The sequence below is a fragment of the Heterodontus francisci genome, unplaced genomic scaffold (assembly GCF_036365525.1).
Source record: "Heterodontus francisci isolate sHetFra1 unplaced genomic scaffold, sHetFra1.hap1 HAP1_SCAFFOLD_286, whole genome shotgun sequence".
In the NCBI taxonomy this organism is placed as follows: Eukaryota; Metazoa; Chordata; class Chondrichthyes; order Heterodontiformes; family Heterodontidae; genus Heterodontus; species Heterodontus francisci.
Genome location: NW_027141006.1, coordinates 1816950 through 1833483, shown reverse-complemented (window position 1 = coordinate 1833483; position 16534 = coordinate 1816950). Strand labels below are relative to the sequence as shown.

At 44.5% G+C, this 16534-nt stretch overlaps 1 non-coding gene across 1 annotated transcript; it reads right to left on the bottom strand.

Annotated features, from left to right (window-relative positions):
- Positions 1-2365: 2365 nt before the first annotated feature.
- On the bottom strand, positions 2366-2437 carry trnat-cgu (transfer RNA threonine (anticodon CGU)). The gene has a single exon. It is a non-coding gene; the product is annotated as a tRNA-Thr (tRNA).
- Positions 2438-16534: the final 14097 nt, after the last annotated feature.

Genomic DNA, 16534 nt, shown 5'->3' with positions numbered 1-16534 from the left:
GGTCCTCTAACTTTCTATCGCACTCTCTCTCTCTTTTTTTTTCACTCTCTCTCTCTCCATTACACACATATTTGTCAATCACATGTCAAAGAAGGAAGCGTAATGAAGGAATGGCTGCGCCCTTGAAAATGTTTCCAGCAGAATAGTTAAATGTTTAAAGTTTCTGTAGGGAGTTTGACCTGAGATGGTGAGACACAAGGATGTGAGGTTATTAAAGTCTTCACCAAATGTAATAGGGAATAATTTTCTTCACTGGTGAACCCAAAGGAACAAATATGGCACAAGAATGAGAAAAGTCAGAGGATTGAGAAACATCCAATGGTTCTTCACATATACAAGTCAGCAAACCCACAGAAAAACAGTAGGTTGAGAGTTCAGATCCAGTGATAGACTTGACAAATGTCGAGCTCGTGCTTTATTCTTTATAAACCCAACATCTGTCCACTTGGCTATTGCACCTCGTCTCGATGTATCTGATAATACTGATACTATTTGTATTCCACAGTTGCTTTGAAATCACAGGCAATATAAATGGATTGGGAACGTCAATGGTCAGGAACCATTAATGGATTGGGAAAGTCAATGGACTGGAAAATATCAGTGGATTGGGAAATTCTATAGACTGAGTTATATCAATGGATTGGGACAGTTCAGTACATTGTGAAACATCAATGGATTAGGAAACAGGAATTAAAGGGACAGATGGAGTTCAACCTGGAAAAGTGTGAAGTGATTCATTTTGGAAGGTCGAATTTGAATGCAGAATACAGGCTTAAAGACAGGATGCTTGGTGGTGTGGAGGAACAGAGGGATCTTGGGGTCCATGTCCATGTCCATAGATCGCTCAAAGTTGCCACCCAAGTTGATAGGGTTGTTAAGAAGGCGTATGGTGTGTTGGCTTTCATTAACAGGGGGATTGAGTTTAAGAGCCGCGAGGTTATGCTGCAGCTCTATCAAGCCCTGGTTAGACCACACTTGGAATATTGTGTTCAGTTCTGGTCGCCTCATTATAGGAAGGATGTGGAAGCTTCAGAGAGGGTGCAGAGGAAATTTATCAGTATGCTGCCTGGACTGGAGGGTATGTTTTACGAAGAAGGGTTGAGGGTGCTCGGGCTTTTCTCATTGGAACGAAGAAGGATGAGAGGTGACTTGATAGAGGGGTACAAGATGATGAGAGGCATAGATAGAGTGGATAGCCAGAGACATTTTCCCAGGGCAGAAAGGGCTATCACCAGGGGGAATAATTTTAAGGTGATGGAGGAAGGTTTCGGGGAGATGTCAGAGGTAGGCTCTTTACACAGAGAGTGGTGGGTGCGTGGAATGCACTGCCAGCGGTGGTAGTAGAAGCAGATACATTAGGGACATTTAAGCGACTCTTGGATAGGTACATGGATGATAGTAGAATGAAGGGTATGTAGGTAGTTTGATCTTCGAGTAGGTTAAAGGTTCGGCACAACATCATGGGCCGATGGGCCTGTACTGTGCTGTACTGTTCTATGTTCTATGTTCCAGATGAAAGGATTGCATTAATTAATGGACTAGAATGTGGAGAGGCAGGAGAAAATGATGCCATTTTAGGGGGCCGGGGGTTAGTAGAAACAGACCAGGGATATTTTACTCTCTATCTCATTCCTTTCTTCTATCTGGCTCATTATCACATCCTCTCTCTCTCAGAGCGGTGGGAATCACTGGAACCCACACTTGTTGCTCAGGTTGTTTGGTTCCGGGAAAATACAAGGTCCACATCAGATTGACAGGAAAGATAAATGTGATTCAGAGCCAATCATATTCCTTTTGGTGATGTGTGCTCAGCCTTGTTATATCAGCAAAGGCAGCAGGTAATGCAAGTCCTGAAGAGTTTTGATAGAGTGAAGAAGGAGAATGTGTTGCCAGTGACAGAAGGGTCAGTAACCAGAGGAAACACATTTAAAGTAATTGACAAAAGAATTAGAGTTGTGATGAGGAGATTGTTTTTTCAGCAGTGTGTTGCTCTGGTCTGGAATGCAATCCTGAAAGGTCAGTGGAAGCAGATTCAATGTTAACTCTGAATGGAATTGGATACATACCTGACATGGAAAATATAACAGGACAATGGGGGAAAGGACAGGAGTGTGGGATGTGGGATTAATAGAATAGCTCTGTTAAATATCAAGCAAATGCACAGTAATAAGGTTCAGTGCTTGGACCTCAGTTATTTTCACTCTATCAATGGCAGAGAAGGCTCGAGGGACCATGTGGCTGCTCCTCATGTTCTTCCCAGTGTCCAGGATAAAGTGTAACATCACACTGATTTCCAGATGGCCAAAACAAATGCAACGGACATCTTTTCTGGAAACATCACATTTAAAGTGAGAAACTAATCATCAGGCACGGACGGGGATTAAACCCGTGATCTTCAGTTTACGAGACTGACGCCTTACCACTTGGCCACAATGCCTAATGGGCACCTGAGGCTCCAGAGGAGGATTTGTGATTCTTTTTCAATTTGGTTGAAACAGCATCGAGAAACATGCACAGAAATAAAGAGGGATTGTGGAATGGGAAACAGATCAGCCTCATTTACATCATCAGCATCATGAAATCTTCATTCAGACGTTCCATTCTCATCCTCAGCTTTTCTCACATCTGTACAATAATATAAGAGTGGACATTGGGTTGTTACTGGGCAGATTATATAAATAGACAATGTGCATCATCACAGGAAGTGATGTAATATAATCTGTACGGCACCTCATGGAGAGTTGTAGATGAAACTTTCAATGCAAGATGTGCAGAGTAAACTCAGGTTATTTTAACCGTCAGATTCTTATAAATTGTGTACAAAGCCTTGACAGATATCAGAATATTATATGGGGGCCACAGTAAACCAAAGCAATGATGGAGAAATCTTTGCCTGTACCTTTGAAAAGGTCACTGGACTGAACCAAGCCGAGGAGTGGCCGAGGTGGTTCCAGAGGTTTGCAAGGTATCGTACTGCATCGGGTCTCGTGCAGAAGCCAGACATGGAGCAGGTCAGTACACTATTGTCTGCCATGGAGGGAGTGTGTAGGCTACGTGTGAAGAAGTTATTAAGGCACTCAAGACCTATTTTAATTGAGGAAAAAAATGTCATCGTGGAGCCAAAGTTAAAACGCTGCATTTGCTGACAATGCAACCACCAGGTGACGCTTACTAGCACATGCGCAAATGCAGCCTCTTCCACTGAAACGTCACTGTCTGTGACTATCAGGCAGCTGCCAGGATTAAAGATGGAGCTACTCAATTTATCACAGAAAACAACTTAGACCCAAAAATCCCCTCAAAGGTTGCCATCGCCGCCTCCGTCCCACCCCCAATAGTCCCCCGCTACCTCTTGCGCATTCGCCAGTTATAAAGTACCAAGTCATCTTAATTCACCTAAAGTGAATTACTTTCGGAGCAGTGACTGTCATTTCATAAGCAAATACGGCACATATCTACACAATGGACTTGTTTTGGTTGATACTCGGAGAACGTTGTGCTGTTTGAAGTCTCATCAGAAGGACAGCACCTCTGACAGTGCTGCACACCCTCTGTAATTCAGTGAGGTTTCATAGAGTCAGAGAGTTATACAGCACAGAAACAGGCCCTTCGGCCATCGTGTCCGTGCCGGCCATCAAGTACCTGTCTATTCTAATCCCATTTTCCAGCACGTGGCCGTAGCCTTGTATTCTGTGGCGTTTTGAGTGCTCATCTAGATACTTCTTAAATGTTGTGAGGGTTCCTGCCTCTACCACTCCTTCAGGCAATGTGTTCCAGATTCCAACCACCCTCGAGCTGAAACATTTTTTCCTCAAATCCCCTCTAAACAGTGCCATCTCATTCTCCGGACGATCATTCCCCGCTTCCCCCCATCCCACTCTCTGACTGCTCACTCCCCGCTTCCCCCACCACCACCCCCATCCTGCTCTCTGGCCGCTCACACTCCAGGCCATGGGCTCTGCCGCTTCCCTCCTCTCGGCCACTTGCTCCAACATTGCCCCATCTCCCCTCGAGACTCGCCTTGCTTTATCGGGTGGTGCGGTGAAGAATGATCGAATGTTGGAGCGAGAGGCCGAGAGGAGGGAAGCAGCATGGCTTAGAGCTAGTGTCTGGAGGGACGTGTGGGGGAAGCGGGGCGTGAGTGGACGGAGAGAGGGCAGTGCGGGGGTGGGGGGGTAGCAAGCGGCCGGAGGGCGGGGGAGCAGGGTAGCGAGGAGCGGGCAGCGAGCGGCCTGGAGTGAGTGGCTGAGAGGGGGTAGAGAGTTTTCCTGCGCATGCGCCACTTCGTCCTGGAAGACGTAGGCTGAGCATGCGCAGCACCTCAAAGCGCAGGAGACTGTTTGTGCATGTGCGCAGCTTGGAGCGCTCTGATGACGTCGGCTGGCCGCTGCATTGTCAGGAATCACTTTGAATTTAATAAGCGTACAAAACAGAAATGGGGAGGGTATTCATTCATTTATCAATGACTTGTACAAACTCACGGAGGTTTGTGAATACAGCAACTTAAGAGAAGAGCTGAATGGAGACAGGATTGTGTTCGGGGTATTAGACAACACCCTTTCAGATCATCTACAGTCCAGGGCTGATCTCACATTAACGAAAGAGTTTCAATTGAGCAGACAAACAGAGGTTAGAAAGTTTAACCAATCCGTTGTTCGAGGGGACAGGGAGAGTCTGATCTCCAGAGTTGCAGACTCAATTGAATTTGTTCAGAAAACAAAAGGAAAAATTAGTGGGAAAAGACAAGAAAGACGGGAAGAGCATCTAGTGGTAGCTGCAACCAATGGCAGTCGGTGTGGCTGAGAGAGACACAAGTGGGAAAACTGCCTCGCCAAAGAAGCTGAGTGTTTTTCCTGCAGAAAGATGGGACACTTTCAGTCAGTGTGTGGCAGTAAAATACCAGCACTGAATATAATTAAAGGGAAATCCCCAGAGAGCAAAAACATTAATGAAGTACAGGATATCCAAAGTGTGGAAATACATTTTTTAGGTGAAATCCAGGAAATAAAGTGAGAGTTGCTGGACGACAGAAATTCTGAAATATTTTAAGATAGATGTAGATAGATTCTTGATCAACAAGGGGGTGAAAGGTTATCGGGGGCAGGTGGGAATGTGGAGTTGAGGTTACAATCAGATCAGCCATGATCTTATTGAATGGTGGAGCAGACTCGAGGGGCCGAGTGGTCTACTCCTGCTCCTAATTGGTATGTTTGTATGTAAGAAAACATGTTCCAGATACAATGAGAACTATCATTTGTTTGGAATTGGATTTGAAACCCCCTTTTTTCAAAAGGTGATAGAGCTTTAATTTTTCTACAATTAACAGACAAATCCTTGTGCAGTTGAGATTGACAGAAATAATGGGCTGGATTCTATAGAGCCCTCAACGTCGAGATCTGTGGTGGGGGTGGGGTGGGAGCCGCCTGAAGATGGCCCCGGATGAGGCCCGCCATGGACCTCAACGTCGGCAGGGCCTGGCTCGATATTGCCTGCGACGGCGAGGCGTTGTGGGGGGACTCCCACCGCTCGACAACGGGACCACAAACCTGCATTAATTATTATCCCATCACTTCCTGATATCCAGCTGCGATCTTCAGCCCGGTGACCGGCACTGCCATGCCTTCGGAGCCCCATCCGGGGAAATGAGGTGCAACACTGGTGGGTAGGGGGGAGAAGGTAAGTTTCTCAGTGTGGGGGAGGGGGGACTTAGTCAAATTAATGTCATGGGTGTAGGGGATGGTGGGAAGGGTTATAGTTTACAGTTTGTGCAGTTTTGGGCGGAAGGTCAGATGGTAAAGGTAGGTTTTGGGAGGGAAGGGCAAATAATTAATTTAACTGTTATTGGGGGGATGGGAGAGAGGCAAAAGCAATGTATTTATTTCATTTCATTTAATCTTCCTTTAAATATTTTCCAGTAGGACTAACAGCCCTTTAAAAATGGCTGACACTCCAGTACAGTACTAAGGCAGTGCTGCACTATCAGAAATGCTGTTTTTCAGGTGAAACAGAAAACTGAGGATCCCTCTGCCCTCTCAGGTGGATGTTAAAGGTACCATGGCACTATTTCAGAGAATAGAAGGGGAATTATTTCTGGGGTGCTGGTCATTGTTTAACCCTGAATCAACATCACTTAAAAACAGATTATCTCGTTTTTATCACATTGTTGTTTCTGGGAGCTTGCTGTGCCCACATTGGCCACCATGTTTCCTACATGACTACAGTGACTACACTTGGAAAGTCCTTCATTGGCTGTAAAAGGCTTTGCAACGTCCTGTGGTCGTGAAATGCAAGTCTTGCTTTTTCCATTGTTATCAGTGTCATTGTGATCAAAAGATCGGATGCGTGAACACAAAGTTTAAATCAATTTTGATTAAAATAATGTAAAAGCATCTATATTCTTGCACTGTACTTAATAATCTCCATCTTCCTATCCTTACAGAGTGCAATGTCATCGACCCTGAAATTGATTCCACAATCTCATAGAATCTTAGACTCACAGAAAGTTGAAGGCACAGAAAGAGGCCACTTGGCCCTCAGACAATTTCAGCCCAGTTCTGATGAAAGGTCACAGATCTGAAACGTTAACTCTGTTTCTCTCTCCACAGATGCTGCCAGACCTGCTGAGTATTTCCAGCATTTTCTGTTTTTATTTCAGATTTCCAGTATCTGCAGTATTTTGCTTCTGTGTTAATTTGAAAGTTAAAACTGAACCACCTGTTTACAATTCACACTGGGGTCTCCCATGAAATGATTCTGTATAATATTGATATAATGAATACAGATTCCGACACAGAGCTTCCTGTGGGGAATTGGGGATATGAAAACCAGCAGACTCTGCAGGAATTTCCACTGGGAGCACAAATTCACAAAATCTACCTTTTATATATCGATTCATTTTGATTGTCCTTCTGGAAAATTATTTTGCAACAATTTAAACATCAACCCACATCTCCATGACTGGGTCAATTATGAGGTCATCCTCTGACAGGTCATGTGACAGCTGGAGCCACAAGACATCAGAACCAGATTTGTGACTGGATTAAAACCCGGAATCCTGTCCCAATGGCTTTTCAAATAAAGCTGTTGCTGTTTGAAAACACAGCAGTTAAACTTTCTGCCTGACCATGAGGGGAGCTAGGGAGAAATTTACAAAACTCAATCCTTCAACAAAATAGTTCAAAAATCATTCATATCGAAATCATGTGAGGATTCATATGCAGTGGAGAAACAAGCAAAATACAGAAAGTACAGAGGAGAGCTGAAAAAGGAAATGAGATCAGCAAGAGAATCTATGAGAAAAGATTAGCAGGTCACATAACTGGGAACACTGAAGTCTGTTACCAACATATGGACAGTCAGTGAAAGGGGGGATCAATTAGGAGATCCTGTGGAGACAGAGGGTGTGGCTGAGGCACTAATTAAGTATCACAAAATAAGCGGATGCTGCAAATGTCACAGTAAAGGAGGAGGAAGTGAAGAAATTGGACAGGATGAAAATAGATAAAGAGGAGACAATTACAAGGTTGGCAGCTCTCACAGTAGAAAAGTCACCCAGTTTGAATGGGCTGCATCCTGGGTTGCTGAGGGAAGTAAGGGTGGACATATCAGAGACTCGAACCACAATCTTTCAATCCTCCTTAAATATGGGAATGTTGCCAGAGGACTGGAGGATGCAGGTAAGCTTGGGTAGTTCGATCTTAGTTTAACTTGACCATTTTTATAATGTATCCATTGTAATAACTAACAAGGTCAAGAAAGCCATTTTATGATTAACACATGACCAAAGGAGCCATTTTGTGTTCAGTGCAAATGTGCCGCGAAGAGGACACTATTTGTGCTTAAACATTAGCACAACACGGGAAGAAACGGTTACCGATTATAAGCTCTCACTCAATTGGTGCAGAGTATGAGCACCAGGGGTTACTTCTGACAGTTGAAGAGATCATCGCATCTCATTGGATAGCTACCACCCACTCCAAGCTGGGTAGCCCCCAATCAGTTAGATGCTGTCCTGCCACAACCTGCTTGCTTCAATGGGTGCTTGGAGCTTCGAGAGTCATCTCTCAACAGGCGGATCGATAATCAATGCACCAAGAAAAACAAGCTCAACAAAGAAGACACCAGTCCTTCGCATCGCAAGCTGGAATGTGAGCACCATGTTTCCTGACCTTACTGACAACCTTCTGCAGGTTGATGAGACACACAAGACAGCTTTGATGGACAAAGAACTCACAAGGCTCAATGTGGACATTGCTGTGCTGCAAGAAACTAGACTCGTCCAAAGTGGATCCCTCAAAGAGAAACACTACACCTTCTTCTGGCAGGGGAAATCCCAAGAGGCAACTCGTGAGCATGGAGTGGTTTTCACAGTAAAAAACACGCCACTTGAGATGAGTGAACCCCCCACAGTAGGCTCAGAGAGACTTCTTACTCTTCACTTGTCAACAAGCGTGGGCCCAGTTAATCTCATGTGCATCTATGTCCCGACACTCACCTCCACCCCAGATGTCAAGGATCAATTCTATGTGACACTTGATACTGCCATCAGTAGAATTCCCAGCACTGAGGGACTGTACCTTCTAGGAGACTTCAACACAAGCTTGGGTACTGACTACACAGCTTTGCCAATGTGCATAGAGCACCAGGGGATTGGCAAGATGAATGAAAATGGACAGAGGTTGCTGGAGCTATGCTGTCACCATGGATTCTGTGTGATGAACAGCTACTTCCAGGTCAAGCTGTGCCACAGGGTGTCCTGGAGACATCTGAGATCACGCCACTGGCACCAGCTAGACCTTATCATCACCAGACATACCACCCTCAGCAGTGTCCTCATCACTCACAGCTATCACAGCGCTGACTGTGACACTGACCACTCCCTGGTGTGTAACAAGGTCAGGCTTCAGCCAAGGAAGCTTCATCCATCCAAGAAGAACGTCGTCCTCAGATCAACACATGACGAACCACTGATCCAGAAAGGACCCAGGAGTTCCTCAACATCCTCGATCAGGCTCTTTCAGACAACAATGCTCAAGGTCTCAGTGCGGTGTCAAAGTGGAATCATCTGTTAACAAGCAGATGGAAAGGTGAGTGGAGCATTACCTTAAACTCTACATAACGGAGAATATTGTCATTGAAGTGGCTCTCAGTGCCATTCCAGACTTCCCTGTCATGGAGGAGCTGGACAGTGACCCCACCATAGTGGAGCTCAACAAAGCCATTGACCATCTTGCCAGTGGTAAAGCCCCGGGAAATGATGGTATTCCACCTGGAGTCATCAAGAGTGGATAAGCGGTTCTACTGCAGCATCTCCATGAACTTCTGTGTCTCTGTTGGAAGGAAAGATCTGCACCTCAAAACATGCGTGATGCAAACATTGTCACCTTGTACAACAATAAGGGGGAATCGCAGTGACTGCAGCAATTAGCGAGGCATCTCCTTGCTAAGTATTGTGGGGAAGGTCTTTGCTCGCATTGCTCTGACCAGATTGCAGACCCTGGCATCACACATCTATCCTGAGTCTCAGTGCAGCTTCAGAGCTGGTAGATCGACAGTCGACATGATTGTCTCACTTCGGCAGTTACAGGAGAAGTACTGTGAACAGTACAGACCACTCTACATTGTCTTTACATATGAACATACGAATTAGGAGCAGGAGTGGGCCACTCGTCCCTTCGAGCCTGCTTCACCATTCAATAAGCTCATGGCTGAACTGATTACTCCACATTTCCATCTACCTCCGATAACCTTTCACCCCCTTGCAGATAAAGAATCTATCCATCTATCCCTTAAAAATATTCAAAGACTCTGCTTCCACCGCCTTTTGAGGAAGAAAATTCCAAATACTCACGACCCTCTGAGGGGGAAAATTGCTCCTCATCTCTGTCTTAAATGGGTGACCCCTTATTTTTAAACAGTGACCCCTAGCTCTATATTCTCCCACAAGGGGAAACATCCTTTCCACATCCACCCTGTCAAAACCCCTCAGGATCTTGTATGTTTCAATCATGTCGCCTCTTTCTCTTCTAAACTCTAGTGGATACGAACCTAGCCTGTCCAATCTTTCCCCGTAAGACAGCCCACCCATTCCATGTATTAGTCTAGTAAACCTTCTCTGTACTACCTCCAATGCATTTATATCCTTCCATAAATAAGGAGACCAGTACTGTACTCAGTGTTGCAGAAGAGGTCTCACCAATGCCCTGTATAGCTGAAGCATAACCTCCCTACTATTGTATCCAATTCCCCTGGCGACAAATGATAACATTCTATTAGCTTTCCTAATTACGTGCTGTACCTGCAGACTAACCTTTTGCGATTCGTGCACTAGGACACTCAGATCCCCTGCATCTCAGATCTCCGCAATCTCTCACCATTTAGATAATATGCTTTTTTATTCTTCCTGCCAAAGTGGACAATTTCCCACTTTCCCACATTATACTCCATTTGCCAGGTCTTTGCCCAGTCACTTAACCTATCTATATCCCTTTGTAGCCCCCTTATGTCCTCTTCACAACCTACTTTCCTACCTATCTTTGTCATCAGCAAATTTAGCAACCATACTTTTGGTCCCTTCATCAAAGTCATTTCGAGAATTGTAGAAGGTTGAGGCCCCAGCACAGATCCCTGTGGACCACTCGTTACTTCTTGCCAACCAGAAAATGACCCATTTATGCTGACTCTCTGTTTCCTGTCAGCTAGCCAATCCTCTATCCATGCCAATATGTTACCCCTGACACCATGAGCTTTTATTTTCTGCAATAACCTTTGATATGTCACCTTATCCTTCTGGAAATCGAAGTAAAATAGATCCACCGGTTCCCCTTTATCCACAGCACATGTAACTCCCTCAAAGAACTCCAATAAATTGGTTAAACATGATTTCCCTTTCACAAAACCATGTTGACTCAGCCTGATTAGCTTTATTTTTTCTAAATGCCCTGCTATAACATCTTCAGTAATCGCTCCTAACATTTTCCCTGAGACAGATGTTAAGCTAACTGGCCTGTCGTTTCCTGCTTTCTGTCTCCCTCCCTTTTTGAATAAATGAATTACATTCGCTACTTTCCAATCTAACAGAACCTTCCCGAAGCGAGGGAATTTTGGAAAATTAAAACCAGCGCATCAACTATCTCACTAGCCACTTCAGGACCTGGCGACTTGTCAGCCCGCAGCTCCAACAATTTGTTCAGTACCACTTCACTGGTGATTGTAATTTTCTTGAGTTCCTCCCTCCCTTCCATTTCCTGACTTACAGCTAATACTGGGATGTTATTTGTATCCTCAATAGTGAAGACCAATCCAAAGTATCTGTTCAATTCATCTGCCATCTCTTAATTATCCATTATTAATTCCCCAGACACACTTTCCATAGGACCAACACTCACTTTGTTATCTCTTTTCTTTTTAAAATATCTATCGAAACTCTTACTAGTTGTCTTTATATTTCTCGCTAGCTTTCTCTCATACTCTAATTTTACCTTCCTTATCAATCTTTTAGTCATTCTTTGCTGTTTTTTTATATTCTGTCCAATCTTCTGACCTGCCTCCCATCTTTGCACAATTATAGGCTTTTTCTTTAAGTTTGATAGTATCTTTAACTGTTTTCCTGAACCATGGATGGTGAGTCCCACCTTTGGAATTTTTCTTTCTCGTTGAAATATATCTATTCTGTGTATTCTGAAATTTTCCTTAAATGTCTGCCACTGCATCTCTATTGACTTATCCCTTAACCTAATTTGCCAGTTCACTTTAGCTAGCTCTGCTTTCATGCCCTTATAATTGCCCTTATTTAAGTTTAAAATACTCGTTTGGGACCCACTCTTCTCTCCCTCAAACTGAATGTAAAATTCAATCATATTATGATCGCTACTACCTAGGGGCACCTTAACTACGAGGTCATTAATTAATCCTATCTCGTTGCACAATGCCAGGTCTAGTATAGCCTGCTCTCAGGTTGGCTCCAGAACTTATTTTTCCAAGAAATTATCCCAAAAACATTCTATGTACTCCTCATCTAGGCTACCTCTGCCCATCAGAATTTCCAGTCTATATGTAGATTAAAATCCCCCATAATTATTGCTGTACCTTTCTGACAAGCTGCCATTATTTCTTTTTTTATACCCCATCCTACAGTGTGGTTAATGTTAGCTGGCCTGTACACCACTCCCACAAGTGACTTCTTGCCTGTATTATTTCTCATCTCAACTCAAACTGCTTCTACATCGTGATCTCCTGAACTTAGGTCATCCCTCTCTATTGCGCTAATACCATCATTAATTAACAGAGTTACCCCATCACCTTTTCCAAGCTTCCTGTCCTTCCTAAATGCCATGTCACCTCCAATATTCTCATCCCAATCTCTGTCGCCCTGCAGCCATGTCTCTGTAATGACTATCAGATCGTACTTATTTATTCTATTTGTGCTCTCTGTTCATCTGTTTTGTTTCGAAAGCTCCATGCATTCAGATACAGAGCACTTAGTTTTGTCCTTTTATTATTTTTGTAACCTCTAGCCTTATCTGTTGATTTACTCTTAGATTTGTACATTCTGTCCCTTCCTGTCACAGTCTGTTTATCATTTCCCATATTTATACCTTTCTCTCTTGCCTTGCCTCTCCTCCTTGATTCACCATATCTTCCCAAATTTGATCCCTTGCCCCCACTATTCAGTTTAAAACCGTCTCTACGTCCCTCGTTATGTGGCTCGCGAGAACACCGGCACCAGCACGTTTCAGGTGTAGACCATCCCAACGGTACAGCCACCTCTTTCCCCAGTACTGGTGCCAATGCCCCACGAACCAGAACCCACTACTACCACACCAGTCTTTCAGCCGCACATTACTTTCTCTAATCTTATTTGTCCTATGCCAATTTGCACATGGCTCAGGTAATAATCCAGAGATGATTACCTTTGAGGTTCTGCTTCTTAATTTGGTGCCTAGTTCCTCATACTGACTATGCAGAATCTCTATCCTTGTCCTGCCTATGTCGTTGGTACCGACATGGACCACGACAACTGGATCCTCCCCCTCCCATTGTATGTTTCGCTCCAGCCCTGAGCAGACGTCCTGAATCCTGGCACCGGCAGGCAACACAGCCGTCTGGACTCTTGCTCTTTGCTGCAGAGAACAGTGTTAATCCACCTTACTATACTGTCCCCTACTACCACTACATTCCTTTTTTCTCACACTTTGAGACGCAAACACGTTTTTTTAATTTTCAAAATATACTTTATTCATAAAAATCTGCAAATATTACATTGCCAAACAGTTTCAAACAGCACCAAAAAATACAAACATTGCAAGGGAGATCAGTTTCCTTCTCTCCTATCATGAGTTTCTTCACAACCCTTCCATTTCACTATTGTCATGCCAATTACAGTTTTACATTTACAGCAAAAGAAAATATCAACGATACAGTTCGAGGGATTTCCCATGGATCCAGCCCCTCAGTTCAGCTTGGTGGGGGGACCTTACACTGTGGTCTTTCCCTATTGAGCCTTTGCTGCGGCTGCTCCAAGCTTTAGTGCGTCCCTCAGCACGTAGTCCTGGACCTTGGAATGTGCCAGTCTGCAACATTCGGTGGTGGACAACACTTTGCGCTGGAAGACCAGCAAGTTTCGGGCAGACCAAAGGGCGTCTTTCACCGAATTGATAGTCCTCCAGCAGCAGTTGATGTTTGTCTCGGTGTGCGTCCCTGGGAGCAGCCCTGAGAGCACTGACTCCTGTGTTACAGAGCTGCTTGGGATGAACCTCGACAAAAACCACTGCATCTCTTTCCACACCTGCTTTGCAAAGACACATTCCAGGAGGAGGTGGGCGACCGTCTCTTCCCCACCACAGCCAACGCGGGGGCACTGTGCGGAGGGGGCGAGACATCGGGTGTGCAGGAAGGATCTGACGGAAAGGGCCCGTCTCACCACCAGCCAAGCTACGTCTTGGTGCTTGTTTGAAAGATCTGGTGATGAGGCATTCCGCCAAATGCCTTTGACGGTCTGCTCGGGGAACCATCCGACAGGATCCACCATCTCCTTTTCCCGTAGGCCCTTGAGGACATTCCGTGCAGACCACTGCCTGATGGACCGGTGGTCAAAGGTGTTTTGCCGCAGAAACTAAACACTTTTTTTTTATTTCCAAAATATACTTTATTCATAAACATCTGTAAAAATTACATTGCCAAACAGTTTCCAAACAGCACCAAAAAATACAAACATTGCAAGGGAGATCAGTTTCCTTCAATACTCTCATGAGTTTCTTCCCAACCCTTCCGTTTCACAATTGTCATGTCAATTACAGTTTTACATTTGCAGCAAAATGGACCTTAATCACTTGCAGATACTCATCAAACATGCAGCTTTTTCCAAACCAATCAACTACCTGCTTGCCTGTGATGTCACAGCTCAACAGATCCTCACCAAGCAGCTCCTTCCACTGCACCGAAGCAAGAACCAAATCCTGTAAACTCACCCCAGCGGCTCTCTGTTTCCCTGCTCTCACTCTCCATTGTCATATCACTTTTTGATTGTTTTACCCCAGCTCTGCTCCTGCTGTGCTCCTCTCTGTCGCTCTGTCTCTGAGTCGGTGCTTTTGACACACTTGTTCACTCTCTGTTCCGTCGTGCTCTTCTGTTTCTGGTCCAAAATTTGACTCTGGGGGGATTTGAACCCACAACCTTTGAATGCCTTCTTTATCATTATTTAGAAGTCCAACACGCTATCCATTGCGCCACAGACCCGCACACATTTTGATAAACATCACCAAGGCCTTTGATCTTGTAAGCAGAGGCGGACTCTTCAAATTGCGATGGAAACTCGGCTGCCCTCCTGAACTCTTGGGCATCATCTCTTCTTTCCACGAGAACATGCACAGTTCCATCAGTTACAATGGAGCAACATCAGACACTTTCAAGATCAGCAGTGGGGTAAAGCAAGGCTGCGTGCTGGCGCCAACTCTCTTAGGAACAGAGGAACATAGGAGTAGGCCATTCATCCCGTCGAGCCTTTTCTGCCATTCAATTCGATCATGGCTGATCATCTACCTCAACGCCCCTTTCCCGTGCTCTCCCCATATCCCTTGATGTCATGAGTATCAAGATTTCTAACAATTTATGTCTTGAACATGCTCAATGATTGAACAGCCACAGCTCTCTGCGGTAGAGAATTCCAATGATTCACCACCGTCTGAGTGTAGAAATTCAACTCGATCTCAGTTTTAAATGGCCTACTCCTTATTCTGAGACTTGGTCCCCTGATTTTAGACTCACCAACCAGGGCAAACATCCTATCTACATCCACACTGTCACGCCCTATAAGAATTTTATCAGTTTCAATGAGATCACCTCTCATTCTTCGAAACTTTAAGGAATACAGGCCCAGTTTCCTCAAAAGACAATCCCACCATCCCAGGGATTAGTCTGGTGACCCTCTGTTTCACTCCCTCTATGGCAAGTATATCCTTCCTTAGATGAGGAGACCAAACTATACACAATACTCCAGCGCGGTTTCACAAAGGCTCTATACAATTGCAACAAGACATCTTTACTCCTGTACTCATGACCCCTCGTGTGAAGGCCAACATACCATTTGCCTTCCTAATTGATTGCTGCACCTGCACAAGAGCTTTTAGTGTCTCATGAACAAGGACACCCAGGTCCCTTTGGACATCAACACTTCCCAACCTCTCACCATTTAAGAAATACTCTGTCTTTCTGTTTATTCCACCAAAGTGGAGAACTTCACACTTACTCACATTATATTCCATCTGCCATGTTCTTTCCCATTCACTTAGCCTCTCCAGGTTCCCTGGAAGCCTCTCTGCATCCTTCTCACAGCTCACACTTCACCTAGCTTTGTGTCATCTGCAAACTTGGAAATATTACATTTAATCCCTACATCCAAATCATTTATTTCGGTTGTTAACAGCTGTGGCTCCAACACTGATTCTTGCAGTACCCCAATAGTAACAGCCTGCCATCCTGAGGAGGACCCGTTATTCCTGCTCTCTGTTTTCGGTCTGTTAACCAATTCTCAATCCATACCAGTATATTATCTCCAATCCTATGTGCTCTAATTTTGTTTACTCACCTCCTGTGTGGGACATTACCAAAGCATCCACTGGTTCTCCTTTATCTGTTCTACAGGTAACATCCTCAAAAAACTCAACGGGTTTTTTCAAACCTGTTTTCCTTTTCATAAATCTATGTTGACTCTGCCCAATCATATCATTATTTTCTAACTGTCTATTTATCACATCCTTTATAACTGGTGTATTCTTCTCCATGCTGCTATTGTACACTTTCAGTGACACAGATGGGGGTGTTCACCTGCATATCAGAGCTGACGACAAGCTGTTCATCTTGGCAAGACTCCACTTGGACGTAGAGACTTGGACGTAGAGACTCCACTTTCTATCAACATTGACAACATCACTTTGGAAGTTGTCAACAGCTTCACATACCTTGGATCAACAATCACCAGCAATCTGTCCCTTGATGCTGAAATCAGCACCAGGATCGCCAATGCTGCAGCTGTCAT